Genomic DNA, 27,704 nt, shown 5'->3' with positions numbered 1-27,704 from the left:
TGCCTCTCTCAACAGGTAGATTCTACTTGTAAGCACATTCTACCTCGCTTACATGTTTTTGTTTCCAAGGAGCAAGCAAGCTGGTTGACAGGCAGGAGTACATTTTACAACTATGGAATTCACAGGGATTACCTTGTGATTCTGTTTAGCCTTCCCATATGTTAATTTCTTTGTCTCACTAGCACAACATAGCTGGTTGCTGCTACAAATGCAGTGGTGATGTTGGTAGTGGTGGTGGCTTGCATTTATCAAGCACCTTCGGTGTACAAGGTACTGTGTGAAGTACTGTTTTTTTTTTTTTTTTGAGGGAGGGGCTACTGGGGATTGGATCCACTCCTAAGGATTCAACCCAGGGCTGGCGGGCACTTGAATCACACCCTTAGTACTTTCGTTTTTGTTTTTGAAATAGGGTCTTGCTAACTTTGCTGGGGTGATCTTGAACTCTCATTCCTCCTTCCTTCACCTTTAAAGGTGTGTACTATTTATTGCCATTTTATTGATGAGAAAATTGCTTATCCACCGTGTTCTCAATTACCTGGAACACACAGGAAATAAGATAGGACTGAACTTAAGGGAAAGAAAGATTTGAGATGGCAGCAGTATAGCCGTTAAACTGATTTTGAACCTTTTTTTTTTTTTTTTTGCTGCTGAATAAAAGGATGTAAACTTTTGAGGACAGTCCTCTCACCTTGCTGTGTCTCCATTTTCCACTGTAGAAACTGAGGGGAAAGGGATGCATTCCACCAGTGATAGACGAGAAGCTCTCTGGATAGAACTTTCACAGGCACCATGGCTTGTCACTGCTTGTGTAAAGGGATTAGCATTTTTCAGATGCAGCCTCAGTTTACCATGTGTAGTGCCTCGTGCTGGACACGTGGCCTGCTTCCACAACTACAGTGCTGTTGGCAAAATGTGCTCAGTGCATGAGGTGCTGACTGAATCCAAAAGCAGTCATGAACGTGACAGTCATTTCTGGTGCTCTTACTTTGCAACATACATTTATTGGAGCTCGAAGTTTGACAAAAGCTTGTTTGTTGCAGTCAAAGACTTTTTGACTAATAAAAAAGTAAACACCTTTATAAAAATTACCACTTCAAACCACTGCAGGACTGCACTTAGCAAATTCTTTTCCAACAGCAGCGCTCAAAGAGAGTTCACCAAGAGGAGAGAAAAAGCAGGAAGTAGGTTGAGGAATCTCTGGCTGCTGAAGGACCTACTAGCGACATCCTTACTGTAGACCACGCCTACCCAGAAACTTGCATAAGTCAGGAAATGTCATGCTGTGGGTTCCCATTCTTTTGTTTTCAGTGTCATTATGAACGTTCAGGGTGCGAGTACAGGTAAATGGGGATTTGGTTGACTGGAGAGCAGACCCTCCAGTCAGTGGTGGGAATGTAAGTTTCTTCAGGTGAGTCAGAATGAGAATGTTTCGGGGAACCTGATTCTCTCATTAGCCATCTATTTCTTTCATAGTTTTTCTTTTGAAAGCCAGAGACTCACTGAAGATATAAAAATGTGTATTCAGAGATGCATAGCATTGTAACACTATCAGAGCTGTAATTTAAATGTATCGTGCGGGTGCCAAAGAAAGTAACATCAGCTGCTTGATTTCATAAACGTATCTTGAAATCAAATTCCAGACTTTTCAGTTATCAGAGGCTATGGGAGATTCATCGATGGGCTTTGAAGACTTCATTTGTCCACTCAGCTTCCCTAAGATATGGCTGTACCCTGCACACTTGTCTAAATAAAACATTCTGGGTTTGCTGACCTGGAGCAGTGAGTGGGTGCCCCATACTTGCCCTCACTCTCCTCTTAGTATAAAATGCCCTCTTGCATTTTTAATACCCCCCCAAGAGTGTGTCAAGTTTCCACAATGTTTGCCAGAGGAATTAACTGCCTCTTTTTAATAGGCAGTTCCAAGAAGTCTGAAAAAACAAACAAATTTGAAAACAATTAAAAAAATTTTTTAAAAACATAGTGCATCTTACATTTTCAGAAAAGATTGACTTCAAGAATTCTACCACCTGGTTTGACACATTGAAATTCACTTCACTTACCACAATAACAACCAAGGTATTGTTTTTTTTTCTTGCTTCCTTCCCTTCCTTCCTCTTGTAGATGTGAAAAACACCTTCCCCGGGGAACATGACTCATGCTGAACTGACCCAGAGCGAGTGTGACCTCATGGTGTGCTCACAGAGGCAGGGCAGTCACTGACCATTCTCCATGACCCTGGGACCAAGCAACAGCATTGCCTCCATGCCAAGGCTCTTGGTTTTGGAATCTTTTGTGGAAGTTTATTTAGTCTCTTTGGGTTTATGGTTCCCATTTATCAAGGAAGACACCTGAATTTACAAGACACTAAGTCAAATGAAAATGTATTTGTTATTCAAATTCAGGATAATTTTATCTTTCTTAAAAAAAATTATGCTTCCCAAAGTCATTGAATAACTATGAATTGTAAATCATCATAAAAATATAGACATATAAAGAATAAAAAGATTATGAACACCTGTAGGATCACTATGGAATATAACCTCTGTTAACAATTTTATATGTTCTCTACCTGTATGTATTCTACATAATGTCTTTTTATTTTTTATATCTCACAAAATTCAAATTTATGCCATATTACCAGTTGGGTTTTACCATGATATCATTATCATTTTCTTCTTTCCTATGAAATCCATAAGATTTCTAAGATGTTCTGGTCATTGGAACCATTGAATAAAGAATGCACAATGAATGACAATATTTGCTATTATTAATGCAAGTTTCAGTAATTGCCATAACTGTGTGATGGCAGGTGTAGTCATTTGGGGTGTGTGAATGGACTGAGGGGCTAGGGCTGAATAGAGCATGCCAGAACTATTCCATGGTCACCTAAACCGTCCTCTTCTACGACTTCAGTGAAACATCAGTTTGCACTGGAAATAAAAAACCAAAGTGGACTTGATTTCCACCGAGAAATCTTGCCTCATCGACTTCTGAATACAAATTCCTTTAACTCAGATGTGTAATTTTTCCTCTTGGGACTTCTCAGGTTTCTTTCTCTTCTTCCCATAGCCTCTGAGGCTATTTTGGTCTGCCTCACTTAAAGACCTTCCTAGTCAAAGTAATGTTACCAGCAAGACAAGCATATAATTCCATCTTGATGGAAACAAAAGAAACAAAGGGAAGTGTGAACATGGTTTCTCCAAAACAACCAGGGACTTGGTGACAGTGTGAAGAAAGTGGAGGAAGGTCAAAAGCTCTGAATGTCTGGCCACCTGTTTGTTGTCACCTCTTCTGGGATGAGATACTTCTCTTAACTTCGTGGAAGCCCGAATGGCTCGTTCATTGTGGTCCCTGAAGAGACCCGGCCACTCCCAAAATCTGTTTCTTTGCTTGAAACAGTCCATTTAGAGTAGCAAGTATTTCCTCAAATAGAAGCATGTGACAGCAAAATCTAACAGACGAGAACTATTTGCTCCTAACAGACATGCTCAGAGTCCAGCAGGGGGTCACCAGTGCTTTCCATATGCCCAGAGGATGTGTGGAGACCAAGATGGTTAAACTTTCATTCATTTGATTGTTTCATACTCATGACAGAAACCATGTGTGTTTTTGTATGTATCTGGTTAACATAGAAAGAAGTTTGGAGAACTCTGACCTAACCCAATGAAGACTTCCTGTGACAGGAAAGTCTTTTAGAAAACTCAAAATCCAGGATCTCAAAAGGACTGACCATAGTGCTCACTTAATAATTTGTTTTCATAAAACAAACATAAGATATTGAGATGCAATTGCTTAAGACCAAAATCTCTTTCCATTTCTGTTTGCCTCTGTTTTGCTTCCTCTGACATTGGCTATTGGAGTCACCATGGGCATTTTGGGGACTTCACTGAATGAGAAGACAAATTTGGGATCTAGTTTAGGTCTAATGAGATATATTTGTGTGGTCCTGAGTCATAGCTATGCTATTGTTTACTGTCCTGGTAAAGGACTGACTTCTAGTAACACTATTGACACTCTTTGTGCTGACTTAGCTGAGGCCATGACTCAAAGGTCAGAGGTCATATCAAAATATAAATGTATCCTATGTCACCATCAGTATGCAGGTAATGAAGGAGGATCAAGATTCAAAACATACAGAGCTAGAACCTAGCCTCTGGAAAGTTGCAAACATAAATAGCTGCATTCTTGCAACCCACTATGAAATCTAAAAATCAAATTTTGATGGACCATGCTAGTGGAGGAAATGTATGTTCTTTCTGTTCTTCCATAAATAGGGATATTATGAAATCATTGTCAAGTGAAGAGGCAATCAAAGTATATGTTATGAAAAAAATTAGGTCAGGCACAGTGGCTCACACCTGTAATACCAGTTACTTGGGAAGCAGAGATTGGGAGGATCACAGTTCAAGGCCAGCCTGGGCAAAAAGTTAGCAAGGCTTCATCTCAACAAGCAAGCCAGGTATGATGGTCAATATCTGTATTCCCAGCTACACAGGAAGTATAGGCAGGAGAATTGTGGTCAGAGGCCAGTCCCAGGCAAAAAAGCAAGTCCCTTTCTGAAAATAACCTAAAAGAAAAAGGGCTAGAGGCATGGTTTAAGTATTAAAATGTTTGCCTAGTAAGTGCAAGGCCCTGAGTTCAAACTCCAGTAAACCACCCCTCACCCCAAAATCAGAGAAGAATGTTAGGCATTTGATGAAATATTGTTACTTTTCTGGATTTCTTTTTAGCAGCTGTGATATTTGATGGGTTTTTTAAAGTGCAATTTTCTTTGATTTCTTGTTTATTCTAAATAAAAATTCACTTTTCTATCTAATTTTATATTCACAATTCTGTACTCCTTTGTTGAGCAGAGATACTTGTTTGCATGAGATTCAGACCTGACAAAACCTAGATCTGCCCCAGTCACTCACCATCCTTGACCTGGGAACATGTCCAGCCCAAGCTCCTTCATCCTCCCAATTTCACAGCTCTCTCTGCAGGCCCCCTGGCCTTGCACACGGCTTTCTGGTTCTTTGTAGGCTCTTGGTTGTCATAAATGTGTTCTCAGCAGCTAGCTGCTTTGCTCCACCTACTCTTTACCTCCAACTCCCTACTCACCCCCTATTCAAATCCTCCAGTCCAGCTCCTGACCCCCAGCCCTGGTCAGAGTCCTGGACCTCTTCCTGGCCTGGGAGGGGAGTTCAGGCTGGGAGTGGGGACAGTACAGAGCAGTTCACCAATGGCAAGTTGGCAAGTTGGCCAGGGACCACTTATTTTCAGGGGGAAGAATTGACCCAGAGCCAGAATTGTCAGAATCAGGTCAATCAGATGTACATGGTGCCTTAGGATCAAAATGCACAGTCTAGAACTTGATGACAGCAGGAGAAATGGCCTCTTTCTGATATGCATGGGTGCTAAAGGTCAGACTAAATATAATTTGAGAATTCAAATTTGAGAATTTGAAAAACAGAGAGGTCAGAAGCAAGGGAGGAGAACAAAGGTGCTTGCTGTTTGAAAGCACTTTCCTGAGAACAGCTGTCCTGTGTGAAGTTCCTAGGGAAAGGTTGGTTGGGAAAGATAAGCCACTGAATTCACTAATGCTATTTTGCTTTGCAAAGGAAGGCTACAAAAGGGCTGCTCAGGGGTTGCCACAGGAAACCATGCAGGGAGAAGCCTGGACCATCTCATTCACAATCATTCTTTCCCCATCTAGGGAAAATAGATAGTTTTTATCCTTTAAATGAAATAATAATTTCATCCTTTAACCTATGTTCAAGCATAACGTCTCCCAGGGAGTTGGGATAGCAGTAAGGGTGAATGACAAACACTACTTATGGTCAAGAGTATCCCCATAGTTAGGTCTCACCCATGTTCTAAAGGAAGCTAATCCCCACTCCTTCCTTATTTCTCTCCCTCCCTCACAGCCACCCTTCCCTTTTCTCTCTCTCTCTTTTCCTGTCTAAAAGGGAAGGGAAGTGGGCCAGGTTTGGTGGCCCATGCTTTTGATGCCAGCAGTCTGGGAGGTAGGGGTATGAGGACCTTGAGCGGGGTGGTGGGATTGTGGGGGAAAATAATCATCAACCTGCCATGCCTGTTGTCCATACATACGCTCAGTGCAGATCATTTGGGGACTACCTAAAATGTCATTGGGTCGTTTACTAGACAGCCACTGATCCCTCTCCACGTTCTTCTGTGTCCCCTTAGGTTCTTGCAACCACATCTTGATGCAGAGCCACCAGAGTACATCTGCTCAGCTAATGGCTATTGTCCCTACAGTGTTGGCAGAGCCCTTCATTGTGGAACACTCAGTTCTGTTACTGTGAGACCCCGTGCTCTGGTTCTGGTTATTTGGTTAAATTGGATTTTCCAACATAATTTTTTTCAGAAAGGGAAGGCTTTTGGAAACCAAGACAATATACCATTTGTACAAACACAAAATAATCTTGGCTCCCTGAGATGTTCACCCGCATCATTTCATTACTCCTACTAATGGCAGGCTGTGCCCACTAATTGCCAAAATTGAATCATGCCATGTTAGGGCAGAGATGCAACAGATGCCAACCCAATTTACTGCTCCATAAACCCTAGAAATTAAGGCACTAATAGGTGCTCCAGCCTTCCAAACACACAGATATTATTTCAATACTAAATAAAAGTTGTTGCCAGGGAAGTGGGTGTTTTTTCTTCTGCTTCTTCTTTTTTGCCACAAAAGGACTACAGCTGTGAGGCACTTTAGAGATGGTGGAAAATATATTCTAGGTAGAAGGCAGAATGTACTCCCCAGGCCCTCTTTTATCTGAGAATTTTTAAGGTGAAGGAACTGCGTTTGACATTTACAATGGATTTTTCAACCCATATCTGAGGTAGGAAGTATGAATATCAAAGTACTGTAAAGATAACAACAAATGTAAGAAACAGGAAAGAAGTGGTCTATAAGTACATATGTGTGTACGTATGTGTATATATATGTGTGTGTGTATACATATATACATGTATTCATGTATATGTTTCAAAGTTCTTTAGCCATAGACTCCACAGAATATATGCATATGTATACATGTACATATATTTACACATGCATATATGTACGTATATATTATATATTATAAATATATATGTGTTTATTCTTCTCCCTAAGGAATCATTGAAGTAAGGAGTTCTTATATGGGACATATAAAAATTTTCTGTGCAGCTGTTGGCAGTCGGCCCCTTCTGTGACCACCTGGGACACACTTAGTCTTCAGTTATCAGCTCACCAGTGTTTGTTGTCACCCCTTCTCTCTGGCACTTGGAAGCTCCTTCAGGGCAGAAACCCTTTCCCATTTGCGATGCCCTAGCCCCTGGGACAGGGGTCAGTCTGCACTCAAGGCTCTGTAAATGTTTGTTGGGTTGAATTATGTTGGCCAGAACCTTGGAGACCTGCTTGCTAGTTCTGCCTGTAGCATTTTCTCAGTGTGATTGGGGCAAATCACTTAACTTCTCTGGGTCACAGTTTCACACATCCACAACAAGTATGCTCCATCAAAAATGATGTCTGAGGCCTTTTCCAGATCTGCAGATCGCTGTCTCAATGTCTTTTCTTGCTGAGGGAGGATAAAACCGGATTTGGCTCTAGGTTCATGTCGTGTAAATGATTCGGGATTCTCTCAATTTTTGTCTAAGTATTCTTGCCTGTGATTCTGCAGCTTGGGCTGTCTCTAAATGTAGGATGACTAGGCAATCAGCCATATGATATGTTTAAAATAAGCTCAAATATATTCCCCTTCATAGTCTGCCACCTGTAACCTGGTAACCAAATTCCACAACAACAACTCTTTGTATTTGTTTGTTTAGAGCTTTATAGTTTATAAAATATTGTCTCATATGTTTTGGTGCTCACAGCTAATGGAAAAAGCAGATCTTATTTCCAGATCACAGATATGAGAATTGGGGCCCAGGGGCAACAATAGCTATGCAAGTCTGAGTTCAGCCTGGATGCTCTTTCTACTTGCTCACTGTCTAAGTTCACTATCACTGCAAAATAAGTCTGTTACTTAGGTGCCATTTAGGGTCCATTGACTCTGTTTCTTTTTGCACATGCATTCTGCAAACACTGTTAATAATGCCTAGTGTATTTCTTGGAATATAATTATGGTAAGATTTCCATGAATAAAAAAATTCTTGTGACCAAATAATTGGGAAACACTCCAAATCACACCCTCTCTTTGAGATGTTTGCAAATTAAAGGTCCTGGAGATGCCCCACAGTCAAGTGCCCTGTTGAAACACTTTAAATTCCCAAGTTCTAAAACTATTTAGAGCCCTTTGCTCATGCATGATGATTGAAAGATGACTGTCTGCATATTCTTTTGGGAGTCTGCCAAGATAAAAAGTATAGAAGCATGAGGAAAAATAATCTCACAATACCAAAGAAAATGAGACAGGGTCACCAATGGATAAGGAATTTAGACAAATTTCTGGAAAAGAGAGGGTAGTGAGAGCATTTTGACTGATGATACAGGACAGAGATCACAGTAGCCCAGAATAAATCCAAGGGGGCTGCAGGAGAAGGGGGCCATGATTATATGAGGCTCCTGGAGAAGCTGTATCTTGGACTTGACCATCCCACAGTGAGTGGAAGGTACAATGTGGACTCAAACAGACTGGTTTATTGAAAGCCATTGCCATCTTAGAACCACCATGCTGGACTGCCATGTCTCAACTCTGTGCAGAACACCAGAAACCTGACATTTACCCTAATGCTCTAAATGAAAGGTTTGCTCCACAGGAAGCCCCCTGAGAGTCTGGGAGAGCTCAGTGGGTGTGTCCATGTCAGGATACATCTCTTCTGACTGATGTTTGGATGTCCACATCCCTCCTGTTCACCCTGAAGGGAGAATGGTTGGCTTGGCCTCCCCCGTCTCTCTTTGTAATGTGGTATAGGAAATTTTGAAGAAGGTATGTTCATAGAATAAGAACGGAGTTAATAAAATTAAGAAGGTAAATGTCAAAGACATTTTCTGACAAATACAGAAAATTCCTAGGATGATGGGGTGAGGGGGGAAGAAAATATAAGAGAAATAACAAGTGACAGAGGCCAAATACAGAAGGGCCTCAATGATTAAAGTGGATTTCCTGGGGGGGGGGAGAATAGAAGGATCTTTTCTAAATTATGACAGATCTAGGAGATTATCTAGGGGAAACCCTCAGTTTACAGGGGAGAGTTACAGAAAGAGAGGACAAAGGAAGGAAGCAGGACCTGGTATGTAATACACATTCAGTATAATCATTCATGTGCCAGACTTCAGACAGTTCATATCACCACCCCTGAAGTCATCTGACATTCTATATGGGAGACAGACAACCAGCAAGGTGCATGCCAGTGCTACAAAGAAAACAGGAGGATAAGGGGATGGCAATTAGGTGTGCTGTTTAGATGTTGAGACACTGAACGAAGCAAGGAATGGAGGGGAGCAGACTCAACGTTTGCTAAGTGATAATGATTGAGTGAAGGCCTGTAGGAGGAAGGACGATGTGGTGCTGGGCAGGGTGTAACCTCACTTTGCTCCCCCATAAACTGAGGACTCCCTTTGATAACCTCTGAGACCTGTCATAGTTTAGAAAGAGCCCTTCCTTTCCACCTGGAAAAGGTCAGTATTAGGGATTTCAGGGAACATACCATGTCCCAAGGTGTGTTGAAAACGACAGGCCGTGCTTTATCACAGTCTGTACTGCTTCTCTCAGCAAACTACTCCTCCTGTTTCCTTGGGAGCTGGGGTTTTATACCATGTCTATTTTTAGTAGTTGGGCGTAGTGGCTTCTGCAACCAGTTGCCTTGGAGACCCAGGAGAACTTTACCCTGGGAAGAGGCATTCCATTCTATGACCTCGCTCCAAAGAACTCTCTAATTGAGATTGGTCAATTTACAACCTCTCAGAACTAGATGCGACTTCGTGAAATGTGAGGTCACGCGGCCTTGCTGTGTGCTCTGCAGTCAGCAAGAAACTGTCCAAAGTGATTTTGGCCAGAGGAGTCATAGTTTTCATTCATTCTGTCTGGAGGACAGGTGAGGGTGACTCCCTCACACTGATTTTTCATGGGTGCTGCCCAAAGTCTGTGCCTGTAACCACATGGTCAAGCTAGGGACTGGCTGGCATTCAGCAGAGCATTTTGAAAGGTCTGATTGGAAGATTCTAGCAGGTATTTAATCTGCCAGGCTTGTACTTCCTTCTCTGCTCCAAGATAATACCAGCAAGACTGGCTATAAGGCCCACCATGGTCCGAAGCATCTTCCCCCATTTGTCACCACCCATCTTCCCGGATGAACTCTCAGTGGCTCTCTGCTGTATACTAAATTCACTCTAAAATTCTTAGCTGCTATTCAAAGATCATCTGTGATCCAGGCCAATCCCGAGGTGTAATTTTATTTGTCCAATGTCTCCACTTTCAGTCCCCTTAAGTTCTATCCAAACTACATGATTGAATGTTCCCTAAAGTGTGTAGTATTAGTCAAATATCCCTTATCTGAAATGTTTGGCACCAGAAGTGTTCAGAGTTTTGGATTTTTTTTTTGTTAGTTTTAGAATATTTGCATGTACATAATGAGGTATTCTGAGGATAGAACCCAAGTTTAAACACAAAACTTTCTTATATTTCACATGTACCTTGTATATATAGGCTGAAGGAAATTTTATACAGTATACCTTCATTTTGAAGCAGTCTCATGCGTGTGGAATTTTCTACTTGTGGCATCATGCCGATGCTCAAAGTCTTGTATTTTGAAACATTTTGAATTTTGGATTTTCAGATTAGGGGTGCTCGACCTGTATTTTCCTGCCTTCATTGCTCTTATGGCCTGATTGTTTTTATCTTCCCAAAATTTGTATGTGGAAGTCCTAAGCCCCATTGTAACTGAATTTGGAGATGGGCTTTCTAAGGAAGAAATCAAGATTAACTGACTTCTTAAGGTGGGGACCTGATCTGATAGGTCTAATGTCCTCATAAGAAAAGACACCAGAGAAGAACTCGCTGTCTATTCTCCATGTGAAGACACAGTGAGAAAGGTACCAGTCTGCAAGTCAGAAAAAAAAGCCCGCATCAAGAACCAACCATGCTGGCAAATTGATCTTGAACTTCGAGTCTCCAGAACTGTGAGAAAATACATTTCTGTTGTTTAAACCACTTGGTGTGTTACTTTGTTATGGCAACACATGCACAGTCTCTCTCCATGAAGTGTTCCTTTGCCATTCCCATTGGATCCGGTTCTCCAAAGAAATATTTCCTTTTCTGTGACATTTTCTCTGATCTTCTTAGCCAATAATACTATCTTCCCCTTCTAAATTCCTAAAGAACCTTTATTCTGAAAAATTTCACTGCTTGAATTTATAGTACTTGTCTTTAAATATGTAATCTTTCATTCTGAGTTGGAGATCCTTGAAGCAGAGTATCTTGTTATCTTTGTGTACCCCTTAACTGTCTAATTCAGAGTTGTTTTTTTTTAACATAGTAAAAGGATAGTTATCCTTTATCGAATGTGTCTTTTGTGCTATGTACGTATTAAATGCTCTGTGAGCTTAGGTGGAATCCTTACAATCACCTTACAAGAAAGATATCATTATCATTGAAAACTGGTGCAACTTTTATATAATGCTCCTTATTATAGTATAGTCAAATTCATAGAGACAGGAACTAGAATGGTTGCTTCCAGGCTCTGTGAGAAGCAGAACTGTTTAATTAGCACAGAGGTTCGGTTTTGCAAGTTGTTAAGAGTTCTGTGGGTATGTGGTGGTTATGATAACACAGCAATGCAAATGCAAATGTATTTAAACCCACCGAACTGTATACTTTAAAATGGTTAAGATGTTAAATTTTATGTTATTTGTATTTTACTATAATTTTTAAAATAGTGAAACTGAGGCACAAAAATGTTAAGTTACTTGATCAAGACATTAAACTAGAAAGGGGCAGTGCTTGGATTTCAGCCTGTCTGTCCATTTTATTGTTTGTTTTTTTCTGGTGGGTCTTCTTTCCCCATTGTACAAATAGTGGTGCTCCTTAAGGACTCATCCTTACCCCTATTGGACTCTGGGTTCAGAATTAGCAATCCCCTTCCTGCAGAATAAGACGCCCCTTCCCCACAGAGGCAACCCTGCATTCACCTGGCTTCTTGGGTAGATTTTACTGGATGCTAGCTCTTCTCTGCCTTACCCAAGTGCTCTTGTGTTTGATAGAATCTGCACATTGATGGTATGAGGAACAGCTTGTCCTAGCTCCTGAGAGCCAACTGTGTGACTCTTTCCAACTCCCTGCCTAGTGATACCACATTGGTAGCTTGAAATGAACAAATGCTATAAGAGTTTCTCTCCACCAGAAACTAATCATTTATTATTACTAATCATTTGTTGTCATACCATTGTGTACAATGTACACTGAAAGCCTTATTCCCCAATATTACACTCCTTTCTGGTGTGAACCTGTTTACATTAATGACTGTCATTATTATCTGTACAAGCCAACGAAATCCCTCTCTCTGATGTTGATCCTGTATTTAATGTCTTATCTATATGTTTTCTTGCATACTGGGCCAATCAAACTACATAGTCCAAGGGCACATGATAATGTTGAAAACAACCTGTCCCTCACCCCCTCCCAACACTTACTCTTCTCAATTAATGGTGTCATAATCCACATAACCTTCCATATTCAACTGGGTACCAAGTCTCAAAAGGTCTACCTTCTAAATTCTTTCCAAAATCGTCCTCACTGCATTTTTCCACGTCTTGTATTAGTTGAAAGCCTCATCACCTCTCTCCTATGGTATATGCTGCACATGCTTTATCTTGGTCTGATAACTTGTTCACCTGCTTCCACCCTTCTCACCATGTCTGAGATAACTCTGTGCATCTCTTATTCTGCTTAAGTTTTGGAAATTTTGCCTACAAGGTAAAAAATTAGACTCCTTCATTTGGCACACAAAATCTTCCAGAGTAAGGTATAAAACTTGATTCTCAATGGTATCTACTCACTGCTCCCTCCAATACCCTCTGAGTGATTTGTAAATCCCAAATACACTCAGATAATTGCTACAACCTGCTTCGCCTTCCCTTCTTCTGCTCTACCTGAATTTCTACTGGCTTATGAGTGGCTTTCTACCACTCATGTATTGAGCTGTGAAAACTTCCCAGGCTTTCTCTTCCTCTTCCTTCCCCACACATCATCACCCCACAGGGCCTTGTTCTGTTTGGGGGGATGGCAGCAATCCCTCCTCTCATCTATACTGAGAATGCTAGCAAGTCTCTTGTGTATTTTTTAACTTCAGTAACCAAGCAAAATACTTGGCATACAGTAGATACTAAATGATTTAAAGACCCGGAGACACAAAGTTGAAATTAAAATAAAGTGTTTTTTGCTCTACTTTTGCAGCACTACAGTTTCTGCTTTAGAGTTACAACTCTGTTGTGCATAGTTAGAAATCTGCCTCACATATTCCAGAGACTGACTCTACCAGAAATGTAGAATTAATTTCTAAATTCTATATGGTGTTAACTTTTCTTCCTGAACTAACTGATCAGTGCCTCACAGAAAGGGTCTCTACCTTACTATTTTTCTACCTCTCACACTGCACATGAGGTACAGAATTTAGGCTCAATAAAGATTTATCAACCTGTTGATTTGAGATGTATTAAATGGATATATAGGAAAAAATAGGAAATCAATCAGAGATTCATTCTTGAAGCTATAAATTTTTTATTATGGAATAAGACTTCACTATACTCACAAAAGAATTTCTCAGTCTTTACCTTCATATTTTTTGGGTATTTGTAATAACTCCTTCCCCTACTCCAGGGAAGGTTATCTTCTCTGCTTTAACTTAGCAAGTTTCTTTGCGATTATCAATAATTCTTTAGTGTCACTGACTATTGTATAGGTTGTTTTGGCTGAGGAGAAGGATGACTGAGCAAAAGATTCAGACCTCTGTTGCTCTGAAGCAGGTTATGGCAATGATCTGAGGGTATTTGGGATTTGCAAATCATTGGAGGGTGGGGGAGGGAGGGAGCAGTGAGTACATACTATTAAGAATCAAGTTTGGTATCTTACTGTGGAAGGTTTTGTGTGCCAAATGAAGAAGGCTAACTTTTTATCTTGTAGGCAAAATGCCCATAACTTAAGCATTTGGCTGTAGGAGCTAGAAGGGCATTATCTTCACTCTTCAAGGTTTCCGCAGCATTGATAGAGCCCGCTTGCTCAGAGAGACTCTCAACGGGCACGGCAAATGGATATCCACAGCTTTATTGAAATAGGCCAGGCTGATTATAGTTGTAGATCTTTGCTTTAATAGTTAGCTTTTAAAAGCAATGAATTCATAAACCTTTTACCATAGATACTGCTTATCAACATGGATGATTTTCACTAGTAGTTTCTTTACTTTGTGGGCTTGAACAATCATCTGTCTCACTAAACTCAATCACCCCACCTTTTATTTTCAGACAAGAATAAAGGCCCAGAGAAGGACCAATGCTCACATAACTGACAGGTCTTCGTGCCAAATTTGAACACGGATCTAGTCACCCTTCAACAGCACTGACCTTGGAATGTTCTATGAAGACAGGTGTGTTGTTTCTTTGCATTTCCCACTATAGTCATCATTAGTCACATGACTGCTGAGCACTTGAAATACAGGGGAGTGTGACTAAAGAATTGAAATTTTATTTGATTTCATGCTAATTAATTTAGACTGAAATAGCCACATGTGACTAATGGCTACCATTTTGAATAATGCAGTTCTAGAAGAACCAAGCCAATTTAAAGGGAGTTGCAATTGTAAATATTAAAAGACTACCGGCCATATTCCTTCCTTTCTTACCACCACAGAAGAATAGAAAAGCAATAATTCAATAGAGGGAAAAGTCATGCAGCTGTAGTTTAAGGAACAATAGGCACTCTTGCCAGTTATTTATTACCACCTTACATGTTTACCTTGTGGGTGTGATCATTGAAACCTAGGAACATTAATTGTTTCCTAAACAATGTATTCTCTGATTTATTTCAGTGGTTGCCATGTTACTGTTGCCTGCCAAGCACCATAATTAGAGACCCATGGCTTCTGACAGGTCTGGCACAGCTGATGACCCTAAAGCTCATGCAAGAAAGGGACAGTGCTGTGATTTTTAAAGCATAAAATTGGGGCACAGTTTCCAGCCCAGATTTCTATCTCTGTCCTTACAATAAATCACTTACTTTCAGGTGTAAAAGACATGTTCTACTCACAGGGTGAGTGTCATTCAGCAGAGCTGCCAGTCAACGTGTCTTTTCCATGTACACATTACAGTTCATACCACAAATGGATTCTGGATATTGAGACCAGGTACGGTAATATAGCTTGAGAGAGGGATTCCATTTTGGTAGTAATAAGGTCCACTTTTCCTAGGGTTTTCCAAAGGAGTTCATGTCACCAGAGGTTTGAATAGTAAGAAGTTAGATGAGATGATATCACGTTAATGCTTTTATCAGTGAATAATTGGCTGAGACTCCTGTTTTTCTATTTCCTCATTGCTGAGAACTTAAGGTGTAAGACAAAAATACTGCAAAAACAGGGTAACTTTAAAAGAGAAAGAAAAGAAGGGTCAGAACAAAAGCTTTCTCCAGAGTCCAAAGTATTTTGCTTTAACTGTCATCCCCACAACATCACTTGAATGTCATTATTATTAGGTTTTAGTCCAGTTGGGCTTTGTGACTATACTCCAAATTCTAACTCAAGCTTGAAATGCAGGAGCCAATATTCTGGAAAGAAAGGAGAATCAACTTTAAAAAAGATCTTAAAGTCAGTTGAAACAACCTCAGCAAGTGGTCAGGATGGAGTAAAAGAAATCAAATTTTTCCTTGACAATTAGAACATTCCTAGTGGGAAACTATATGAAACAGTATTTTTAAACATTAGGAACAGGTACCACAGGACCCAAATAGAGACTGGCAATCTTTCTGAGTTAGGCAGACAATAGCGTTTGAAGTTTGAGAAGGTCAAGGCAGAATTTGCAGATCTAAGAGATCAAGAGCATATTCTGTAGATCTGCAGTAATCTAATCTTTGGCTAAATCCAGATCTGTTCATGCATATGAGGAAACTACCACCTGTGAGGAAAGAACTGGAAAGGAGAAGGAGAAACAATCCCAAGATCTAACATAGGACCACTAACAGTTTGTATTTCTAGAAAGCAGAGTGAAAAGACCATCTAGTATGCAAGGCATTGGGTGGAGTCCTCCACTGGATACTTGCTTCAGAAATGGAGCCAAGTTCACTCCAGATGAGTGCTTTGCTGAACCCACCTTTACACAGTTTCAGAGAAGCTCAAAAAGATCAAATTCATTCTGAGTAACTTAACCTGCATCCTAGAATAAGGCCAAACACTATTTAAAAGAATACAGCAAAATCCAGTACCCAATCTTATGACTGGAAGCCAAAATACAGTACTAGAGTATGCAAGTATCTAGCAAGGTGCAACTCATAACCAAGGGAAAAATCAGTCAGTCAATAGAGACCCATAGACTAAGATGATAAAATTAGTATATAAGGACATTAAAATGCTATATAAATATATATCATATGCTTAATATGATATATGCAAACATGAACATAAGGAGGAGAGAAACTTAACAATAAATTCAGCAACTTAGATAAAACAACAAATAACTCAAAGGACACAAATTATCAAACTCACTGAGAAAGAAAGAGATAACTTGAATGATCCTATAAACCTCCCACCAAGAAATCTGTAGTGAAAATAATTTCACTGGTGAATCTTACTAGGGTATTTAGAAAGAAATAAGACCAATTCTATAGAACTCTTTCAGGAAATAGAAGAGGAAATATATACCCAACTCATTCTATTTGGTGTTCTCCTAACACCAAAACCAGGCAAAAAAAAAGTAAAATAAACTAAAGACCAATATTCCTTATAAAGGACAGGGAGGGATACAGAGCACTACAAGACCCTCAGTTTGATTCCTAGGACTGAAAAAAAATTCTTCATGTACACATATTCAAACTTAGAAATCAATTAAAATAGTAAGTCATGACTAAGAAGGATTTATCTCAGAAATGCAAGGTTGGTTTAACATTTGAAACTCAACTAATGTATTTCAAATAATAGGAAGAAAGAAAGGGCAAAGAAAAGGAAAGGGAGAAAGAAGAAAGAAAGAAAAAGGAAGGAAATAAAATAAAATAAATATGGACTTTGTATTATATATGAAATGAAGTTAAAATGGATCACAGAATTAAATCTGTAAAACTTCTAGAAGAAAACATAAAAAATCCTATGGCCTTGGGTTAGACAAACATTTCACATAAAGTGCAAATTATGGAAAAAATTGACAGACAGATGTTGTGATTTGGATAAGGCTTCAGTGTCTCCCCCAAAGATTTATCAAGCAAGAAGCTTGGTCTCCATTGTAATAGTTTGAAGTGGTGGTGCCTTTAAGACAGGGTTCGATTACAGTTAATCCCTCAGGAGGGATTAATGCAGTTCTCTGCATTAATTACAGGACTGGGTTACACCAGAACGATCCTGGCTCTTCAGCTCTTGCTTCCTGACGCCACACAGCTGGTTCCCTTCTACGTCACCATGTTGTGACAGAACTAGATGGTACACCATGCTGATTGGACTCCCAGCCACCAGAATTGTGAACCAAACAAATGTCCTTTCTTTATACACTATCCCGTGTCAGGTATTTTGTTATAGCAACAAAAAATAGACTAAGACAAGGAACTTCATGAAGAGAAAAAAATTCTGCTCTTCAAAAATACACTATTATAAAAGTAAAAAGTCAAGCCACAGACTTATAAACTATTTGAAAAACATTTATCCCTGAAAGAAATTACTTGAATATATAGCTGGGCTCTGGTGGCTCACGCCTGTAATCCTAGCTACTCAGGAGGCAGCTATCAGGAGGATCATGGTTCGAAGCCAGCATGAGCAAATAGTTCTGCGAGACCCTATCTTGAAAACCCTACACAAAACAGGGCTGATGGAGTGGCTCAAGGTGAAGGCCCTGGGTTCAAGCCCCAGTACTGCAAAAAAAAAAAAAAAAGAAAGAAAGAAAAAGAAATTTCTTGAATATATAAAAAAACTTTTAAAATTCAGTAGTGGGAAGACAAAATTCTAAAGTGATAATAACAAGTAAATATTTGGATAAATACTTCCCCAAGGAAGACCCAAGATGACTAATAAATACACACACACACACACAAAAGGAAATTAAGCCTGCAACGAAAAGCTACTGTACATTTACCTGTATTCCTACAATGTAAAAGTCTGACAATGCCAAGAGCTGAAAAGGAAGCAATCAGAAATCTCATAGAAATTTTGACAGTCACTTTGACACAATCTGGAAGTTTTTGAAAGAGTTATTCACTGACCATGTGCCTTAATGATTCCACTCGTATTTACCCAAGAGAAATTAAAGCATAAGTAACATGAAAGCTTATGATTATAGCAGCCAGATTTTTAATAGCCCAAATCCAGGAAAGAATCCAAGTGCTCATCAACTGCTGAATACATCAACAAATCGTAGTATATTCACTCAATGGAATACTAATGGTGGTAGAAAAACTGCAGGTATATGTGCCAGCATGGATGAATTCCAAAGCATTACGAAAGAAACCACACACACACAAGACTACACAGAGGTTCATCCCACTTATATGATATTTTTTAAAAAGACAAAACTATAGAGATAAATGGAGATCACTGGCTTCCAGGAGTTAGGAAGTATCTGGATGGGGACTTTCTGAGACAATGGAAATGTTTTGTATCATGGTTGTGGTGGTGATTATATGACTATACACATTTGTCAATACTCACTGAAGTGTACACTTCAATTGTGAATTTTCAAGTATATAAATTAAATGTCAATAAGTTTGGTTCCTCAAACCAAGGTACATAATACGATATGTAGTGTAATACTAGCCATATTAAATAAAAGAAAAAACAAAAAGAATTTCAAATATAAAAATTTATACTCATTTCCCAAAATCTGAGTACAAATTAAAAAAAAAATCTCAGGACGCAAACACATGAAATTTTTATAATGGCTTGCCTTGGGAAATGGAACGGGGGTGTCTGAGAGAATATGGTTGGAGAATGGTTCTAGCTTTGTGCTGGTTGATGCTCTCTCCCCAAGGGGTTGATACTGTTCACTTTCTCCAGTTCTCTGTGTTTAGTTTGGCTTCTCTGTCTGTTGACTGAACAGTAGTTGGTAGATCACATCAATGCAGAAACACAAAGGCAGGCCCAAGAGCAAGGATGCGTTCAATTAGTTACGGTGGTTCTGTTTCTGCAGTAAGCTCCTCTCACAGTGTTTATCCAGGATTTCTGTGTGAGTCCTCAAGTCCTGACTCCCACATCTGTTCAGAGCCCAGAAAATCAAATTGGGCACTCAGAATATTGACTTTCCACCCAGCTTCAGGATGGTGATAGGAATGTGGCAGGCATTTTCATGAAAGTCTGAAAATTAAGGAGATGAAGGTACAAACAGTTCCCTGAATTCTCAAGAATCCATTGCATTTGGGGGAAATACAGATCCTAGGAGTTGCTGCCTGGGTCCAGAGGTTCACTTCCTATAGGGTGTGGTGGGTTGAAAAGCAGCCCTCCAAAATATTTGTCCACCTGGATCATGAAGATTTATCTTATTTGCAAAAAGGATCAAACTAGATAGAGTAGAGTAGTAGATCTTAAATCCCTTAAAATAAGGATCTTGAGGTGAGCTCATAATTGGATTAAGGTGGGTCCTCAACCCAATGACAAGTCTTTGTAAGAGAAGGGAAGGGGAAATAGATACAAGGCAGAGAGCAATGCAGCCATAGGCCAAAGGGTGGCGCTTCCCAAAGGTTGGAAAAGGAGAAGAATGCTTCAGCAGAGCCTTTGAAGGTAGCCATTATCTTAACTTAAAATGCTGGCCTCCAGAACTGTGAGAGAATAAATCTCCATTTTTTAAATTTTGGTTTTAAAAATTTTTTTGAGACAGCCCTAGGCTGGCTTTGAACTTGGGATTCTTCTGCCTTGGCCTCCAGAGTACTGAGATTACAGGCATGTGCCACTACTCCTGGCTCTTATTTCCATTGTTTTAGGCCATCAACTTTGTGGTAATTTGTTAAAGCAGCTTTATAAAAGTCATACAGTTTGAGTTGCCTTGGAGTACTTCTCAGGCCTTTGGCTCAAGTCTTCTATCTACTTTCCCCACTCCCTGAAGATCCTTGGGGGTGACTTATTCCCTACCTCCTTCCTTCATCCAATCATCATTTAAGCATGCCATAGACCAGGTATGTGAGAATGAACAAAAGGCAGACCTTCCTTCAAGAGTTCATAGCTAGAGAGCTTGGGGATGTAGCTCAGTGGTAGAGCCCTTGCCTAGTATGTACAAAGCCCTGGGTTCAAGCATAGTAGTAGAGAGAGGAGAGAGACAGGAGAGAGAGAGAGAGAGAGAGAGAGAGAGAGAGAGAGAGAGAGAGAGAGAGAGAAAATTATAATATGAAGTGTTATGGGCTGAATTGTGTTCCCTGAAAATTAATATGTTGAAGCTCTAATCCCCAGTATCTCAGGATTTAAGTATTGTTGGAAACAGAGTCTTTGAAAAGGTAAAAATGTTAAAATGAAGTTATTGGAGTGGCCGTAACACAAAGTGCTTGGTGTTCTTCTAAGAAGAGGAAATTAGGACACAAACATGAACATGGGAAAGACCCCATGAAGAAATAAAGAGAAGATGGCCATCTACAAACTAAGGAGACAGGCCTCTAGAAACCAACCCTGCTTACATCTTCTAACCTCCAGAACTGTGAGAAGTATGTTGCTAATGTTTAAGCAACCTAATTTGCAGACTTTGTCATGGCATCCCAAGCAAACTAATACACTGAGTTAAGAACAATGAAGGAACAGAGAGGAGATCCAGCCCAGCCCTGCCTGGGGGACCAGGAAAGCCTTCTTCAAGAGGTGACTTCTGGGCTGGACCTGAGTGGACTGACCATCCCAGGAAGGAAGTCATTGGAAAGAGCATAGCTTGTGCAAAGGCCGAGAGTCAAGAAATGACAACACATATGCAGGAAAGATAGGCAAGGTGATGTTATTCAAGACAAGAGTGTCTGAGGAGTGGTAAGTAATGGATCGGGTTAAAAGCCTGGTAGGCCATAAATGCCTTTTGATGCCTTCTCTCCATCCTGGGCTTCTTCCTGGAGACAGTAACAGCCATTGCCTAGCTAGAAGGTCAAGACTGACATGTTCTGCCATGCTCTGAAGAAGCATGAGTGGCTCACTCTCGTGGTCAGCTGGGGGCTCTTGGGAGGAAGATGAATTTTGAGGAAGAGTGAAAACTTGAATGCCTATGGTTAACATGGCAGTGGCCAGTGGTAGCCAACATAAAGAAAACATTTTAGGAGATGAAATTAGTTGGACTGTTGGAGGGTACAGAAGAAACAGAAATCTAAATGGCACTAAAATTTTAGTTTGAACATTTAGTGATACCATCCACCAAGGAGGTGAGATTAGTTGTGGATGAATTGACATGTCTGTATCTCTTGGGAAAAACATACTCAAAATATTCCTTGGAAATAATATGGATCCTAGTTTTGAGGGGTATTTATTTCAGAGCATCACATCACCTTTAATTTTCAGGGCTGACATAATTCCCATATGCTGATTGGACAATGCTTCTTACTTTTTTTAAGCCTTTCTGAGAGGGTTGCTCAAGATGTGGAAAAGTCTTAGAACAGGCAGATGACTGCATGGAAAAGACAAGAGGCCGGGCTATGCCCTTACCTGTTCTACTGCTGCCACATGGGCTGCAAGGCAGAAGTACACTGATAGAGAAAGAGGAATGTGCCATGGTGATAGTTAACAATTCTGAGACTACTGGACCCTTCTAAGGTCATCTGCTACCGAACATTTTGCACAGAATTCTGGAATGTTTCTGAGCCTCCTGATGCACACAGATGATCATCTAGCCAAATGCCAATACAAAGGAAAGTGCCCTGCATGGAAAGTTCCCATTAGCTTGCCACTAATTTGCAGATAGCTTCAGGCAAGTTGCTTGACTTCTCTGATTTTCAATGCTCTTGTCACAGTACTGGATTTCTTTGACTGAAGGCGTTGATTTGCAAAACAAACCAGTTCACATGGGCATCTAAAATGTGGTTGTGAATAAACTTGGGTCTTGATTGTGTGCCCAGCACTCTAATTAACAAGTTATGACAAGAATATAAATTTTTGTTTATACCTGCTCATTGGTTCGTTTGTATATGATTTGTTGGTTCTATGAAAGGACAATGTGCCCATGAGACAGGCTCAGACATGTATCTTCTCACAAAATGTTTCCAGGGACACACTTTGATACATGTCCTTATTAGCGATGTTAGAGCAGGCTAGTCTTAGAGGATCTTGGAATGGGAAGACCTGGAAGGCTTCTACTTCCAGACAGTTTTGGAGTAGTCAAGCCAGGCCATCCCAGAGCCACCAGACTCATTTGTTACTGCAAACTATGCCAAACTAACAACAGTCGCTACTTTGTGCTGAATCCATGAATTTTTCCTCACCCCACAAAATATAAAGTAACTATACACACACACACACACACACACACACACACACACACACACAGATAATCTGTAAATCAGCATCCCACTGGCTAGCTTTTTCCAAAGGATTTTGTCTGTGTGAAGATAGGGTCCAAATATTTGGACATATATAGATGGTCAGTTGAAAAAATAAAGTCTAATTATACAAAAGGCGTTTACACCTAAATCCTTGAACTAATCTTAGAAATGAAGCATGATAGACGTCTTGGTCCTGCTCTAGATGGCAGGTGGAAATGCCTTTTTATTTGCCTATCCATCACCTTAAACACAGTTTTGCTCATGACATACTCTTCAGAAACACTCTATTATTCTCCATTGCTTCAGGATAAAATCTGAGCCCCTTAGTTTGCAGTACAAGACATTGTTCTTAGTTTTTCAGTCTCACCATCTTCTCTGCACCCCTGTGTGGACCTTCTGTATACTCACCCATGTGGATCTAGTTGTGTGCATGTGCATTTCTTGCCTCTGTTTATACAGAGCCCATGGCCTGGACCACTATTCTACTTCCTCAGCTGAGCCAGGTCTCAGCAAACAAATCCAGCTTCCTTCCCTTCAGTTCCTCAGTGGAACTTCATAGTATCTCACTTGCAATGATAGGTCTTTGTTTACATCCATGGCAAATGGATTGGATGTGTTGCTAATGAAAACTCCTACAAAGAACTGTTCTCTATACCCAAAAGACTGTGGCACAGGTTACTCCAGAGGCACCTGCACACCCATGTTTATTGCGGCACTATTCACAATAGGCAAGTATGGAAACAGCCAAGATGTCCCAGCACTGACGAATGGATTAAGAAAATGTGGTATCTATACACAATGGAATTTTATGCAGCCATGAAGAAGAACAAAATGTTATCATTCGCTGGTAAATGGATGGAATTGGAGAACATCATTCTGAGTGAGGTTAGCCTGGCCCAAAAGACCAAAAATCGTATGTTCTCCCTCATATGTGGACATTAGATCAAGGGCAAACACAACAATGGGATTGAACTATGAGCACATGATAAAAGCAAGAGCACACAAGGGAGGGGTGAGGATAGGTAAGACACCTAAAAAATTAGCTAGCAGTTGTTGCCCTTAACGCAGAGAAACTAAAGCAGATACTTTAAAAGCAACTGAGGCCAATAGGAAAAGGGGACCAGGAACTAGAGAAAAGGTTAGATCAAAAAGAATTAACCTAGAAGGCAACACACATGTACAGGAAATTAATGTGAGTCAACTCCCTGTATAGCTATCCTTATCTCAACCAGGAACACTTGTTCCTTCCTATTTTTGCCTATACTCTCTCTTCAACAAAATTAGAGATAAGGGCAAAATAGTTTATGCTGGGTATTGAGGGGGTGGGGCGGAGAGGGAGGGGGCGGAGTGGGTGGTAAGGGAGGGGGGTGGGGGCAGGGGGGAGAAATGACCCAAACCTTATATGCACATATGAATAATAAAACAAAACAAAACAAAAAAGAACTGTTCTCATTACGTCTTGGCCAAGGAAAGAGCCCCAGTCCCCCAGATGACACCAGACAAGGAAGGAAAGCTAAACATTTACCAACAATATGTGTACATTAATTCACTTACAAATTATATTAATGTACTATAAAAATATACTGAACAAACTATAAAATGTAAAAAATACTAATGTTTAAGATGATTAAATAAAAATAGAAATGCTACTATTTTATTTTAATTCTAATATTCTAAAACCATATGAATTATGTTGAATACCCCATCTTGGATTCCATGATAGCCACATCAGGCTCCTGTTCTATAGCAATAATAATGACTACAATTTTATGATACTTTCTACTATGCTGAGCAAAGTCGTAAGTTACTTCTTTAGAAAGACAATTCTGGGATATAAGGCAAAGACACACTAAATATAGCTGTTCCTGCTGTGTTACCTGACTTCTGGGCAACATACATTTTCTATGAAAAATTTAGCACCCCCTAAATTTGTTCCATGCACAATTTGTGTGCTCCTACATGTGTACCCTGTGAGGTCCTAATCAGAGGTTGATTCTGCAGATCATGACCTTGCAGACACTTTCCAAGAGATAAGCTTTATGTGAGCTGAGGATGGACAGAATGTTGATTTCGTGTCAGTGCTTCTAACCACACCCAAACCTAGAGCTAGTAATTGTTGCCAGTCTTCTACAGTGGATGATATATAGCTCCATATATGTGCACCCTGATAAAGAGCTGTGTACTTTGGGATCAAGGACTGCATTGTTGAAAGGGGTTGTGTTGCAAAGATGAAGAAATTTAGATCCAGGAATATTTCATACCAAATCATTGTCAAGATATGTTACAGTTCCCTGACCAGCAAGTGTTTTCTTCCACTGTTCATGTTAGAATAAGATAACAGGATTTTATTGAATGTTCACTAAAAACAAAGCATTGTGCTTAAAACAAAGTCCAAATCCATTACAATAAATAATAACTTAGGCTACTACATATTGGTATTCACTATATGTCTGGTGCTACACTAAGCAATTTATATGTGCTATCTTATCATTATGACCCTATAAAGAATGTATCATTTTACCAGTGAGGAAACTGAGATGAAGAGAAGCTACAATGCTTAATGAAAACTGATTTCCTAAGCCAGGTTTCAAAACCTGTTCTAACATATATTCAAGATTCTATCATCAATGATATCAACGATATGCACATGTTTATTTATATTATTTTCCTTTGCAGTAACCATTATCAGATCACTTGTTTTCCCTTGCATTTAACTAAATATGAGAATGATTTTCTGCCTCCCACGTCTCCATCCCTCCTTCTCCATATACACATTGACACAATTAGGAAAGGTCTAGTTTCTCAGTCACACATTCCCTGAGAAAGAGTCCATGGCTGAGATACCTCCATTCCCTCAGTATCTCTGACTAAGACCTGTCATCCCTGGCTCTCTTCTTTCCTACAGCAACACCCTTGGGCTCTCTCTTCAAAACAATCCAATCCCTACCTCGTGCTACCTCCTATGCTGTCATGGAAAGCTAATACACTCTCACCTCTTGTCTGAAGATTTCCATCGCCTCTGAACTGTTCTTATCATTTCTACCTCTACCCTTTTCCACTGCTATAAAAAAAAGGCAACCCGGATATTCTTGTCAAACTCATCCAAAGACTGCTCGAATCACTAAAAATGAAAGTCCTTCAGGGATGGACATGACCTGTGTCACTCCCTGGCTCCAACCTCATCCATTTCTCATTAACTCACCCCCAGCTCTCTGTACTCAAACCATGCTGCCTCTTCACTCCCCTCCTGACCTCCCTGCTCCATCCCACTGAAGGAGGCAGAATGATAGCCCCCAAAATGTTCATGTCTTATTTTTCAGAATGATACTCAACATGGCATCATATGTCATTAAATTAAGCATCTTAAATGGGAGAGTGTCCTGGATAACTTAGTGTGTCCAATCTACTCTCTTTGGTTCTGGTCACATTTTATATTTACTTATTTATTTATCTGTCACTTGTCCTTCCCACTACAATGCAAAGTGTGGGAGAGCAAAATTTTCATTGTTTTCATTGTCATCAACCTGCTGCCTAGCACACTATCTGTTGAAGGAATAAATAAGTGATATGTTTCAACTGATTAAGTAATCAATACTCTGAAGGGGTTGAACCTCAAAACTATGTTGATTGAACATATAGTTACAAAACTGCATGACTTTTTCATTGCTATGTCTTCAGCAGGTGGGACATGCCCAAGTGAATGTAGGTGTGACTGCAGCCCAGGTGGTTAACACTAAAAAGTCTCAGAAGGAAACTCAGGACTGCAAAACCATAGGTACTGGGAAGAAGATGGAGAGCCATAAGCCCCTCCAGTGTAGGTTCTAGCACCCCTTCTACATTGCTGGGAGGAGGAAGGAGCTGGAGCAGGTCACATTCTGACTCTCCATTCACACTACAGCAGAGTAGGTCTTGTTTTACACATATGGCACTTCCATTCAGCATTGAATAAAGAGACCCAGTTTGTGTGGGGTGGAGTGTGGGGTTGGAAAGCAGGAATTATAACTACAGTTCTCATTATAGAAAGCTGCTGAGTCTCCTTCCAAAAAAGTTCACACATGGGAGCTGAGGTCAATACATTCTATGGTTAATGTTACTTTACAAAAAAAAAAAATCAACTTAAAGAATTAATTAAGTCCAATATTTGCATTACAGGATCTTAAATAACTTAGGAATCCCCTGTTACTGCAGGGCAGTTTTCTATTGTTGGTACCAGATGGAGAAGCCAACATTCCTTTTTCCTTCTACTTCTGTTTGGCTCAACGACAGTGCTGGGCCGATTGCTGGTGAGATCACACTTTTCCAAGTTCGCAGACCATGCATGTCTTGCTGGGTCACGATGATGTTGATGAAAATGATGACCCACCTTGCCTGTTGCATGACTTGGCATGGATGGATGCTTCTTTCCTGAGAAGAAACACATCTAGTCTTCACTTCTTACAAAGTTAGCTCACACACTATGTATGACACGGTGTTGATGTGGACACAGAAGTGGGAGAGTTGCTTCAATTTACCCGTGGATCCTCTCCTGACTCCTGTGTGAGTACCTGGGCATTCCTTCCTGAACACTGACAGCATTCCTCTAATCTTCCATTTCAGTCTTTACTATGTTGTATGACAATTTACTGAATGAAAATCTGTTTCCTGCACCATGCTGTTGATTTCTTGAGAGTAAGAATCACAACTCACACATCCCTTCCTCCCTAGTGTTGAGCACAGTACCAGGCAAAGTTTGTAGATACCCAATAATAAACTGAACTTTGCTAAGCACTTTTCAAAAATATCTCATAGAACTGGTCATGGTAGGTAATGCCTATAATCCCAACACTTGGGAAGTGGAGATAAGAGTTTGAGGTCAGCCTGGTTCAAACAGTAAGACCCTGTCTCAAAAAAAAAACAACAAAAAAAAAACCCAAAGAAAACCTCATAGTACAGATACACAAAATAAGTAAAGTATACAGCAGACTTTATCAATTAAGGTGTATTTCACTAGATGTATTATTGGACACTAGTAAGATATGGACCAGAAATTCATACGGACTGATAAGAATAAAATTAATTTAATTCTAATTTTGTCTTCATATTAAGAAATTCATGAAAAGAGGAATATTG

General features: G+C 40.0%; 1 protein-coding gene across 2 annotated transcripts in view; it reads right to left on the bottom strand.

Annotated features, from left to right (window-relative positions):
- Clic5 (chloride intracellular channel 5) overlaps positions 1 to 27,704 on the bottom strand; it is a 157,707-nt gene that overhangs the window by 127,578 nt on the left and 2,425 nt on the right. The gene's annotated exons all lie outside the window — the stretch shown is intronic.

This window comes from Castor canadensis, chromosome 8 (assembly GCF_047511655.1).
Source record: "Castor canadensis chromosome 8, mCasCan1.hap1v2, whole genome shotgun sequence".
Classification (NCBI taxonomy): Eukaryota; Metazoa; Chordata; class Mammalia; order Rodentia; family Castoridae; genus Castor; species Castor canadensis.
This window is presented reverse-complemented; position numbering and strand designations above follow the sequence as displayed.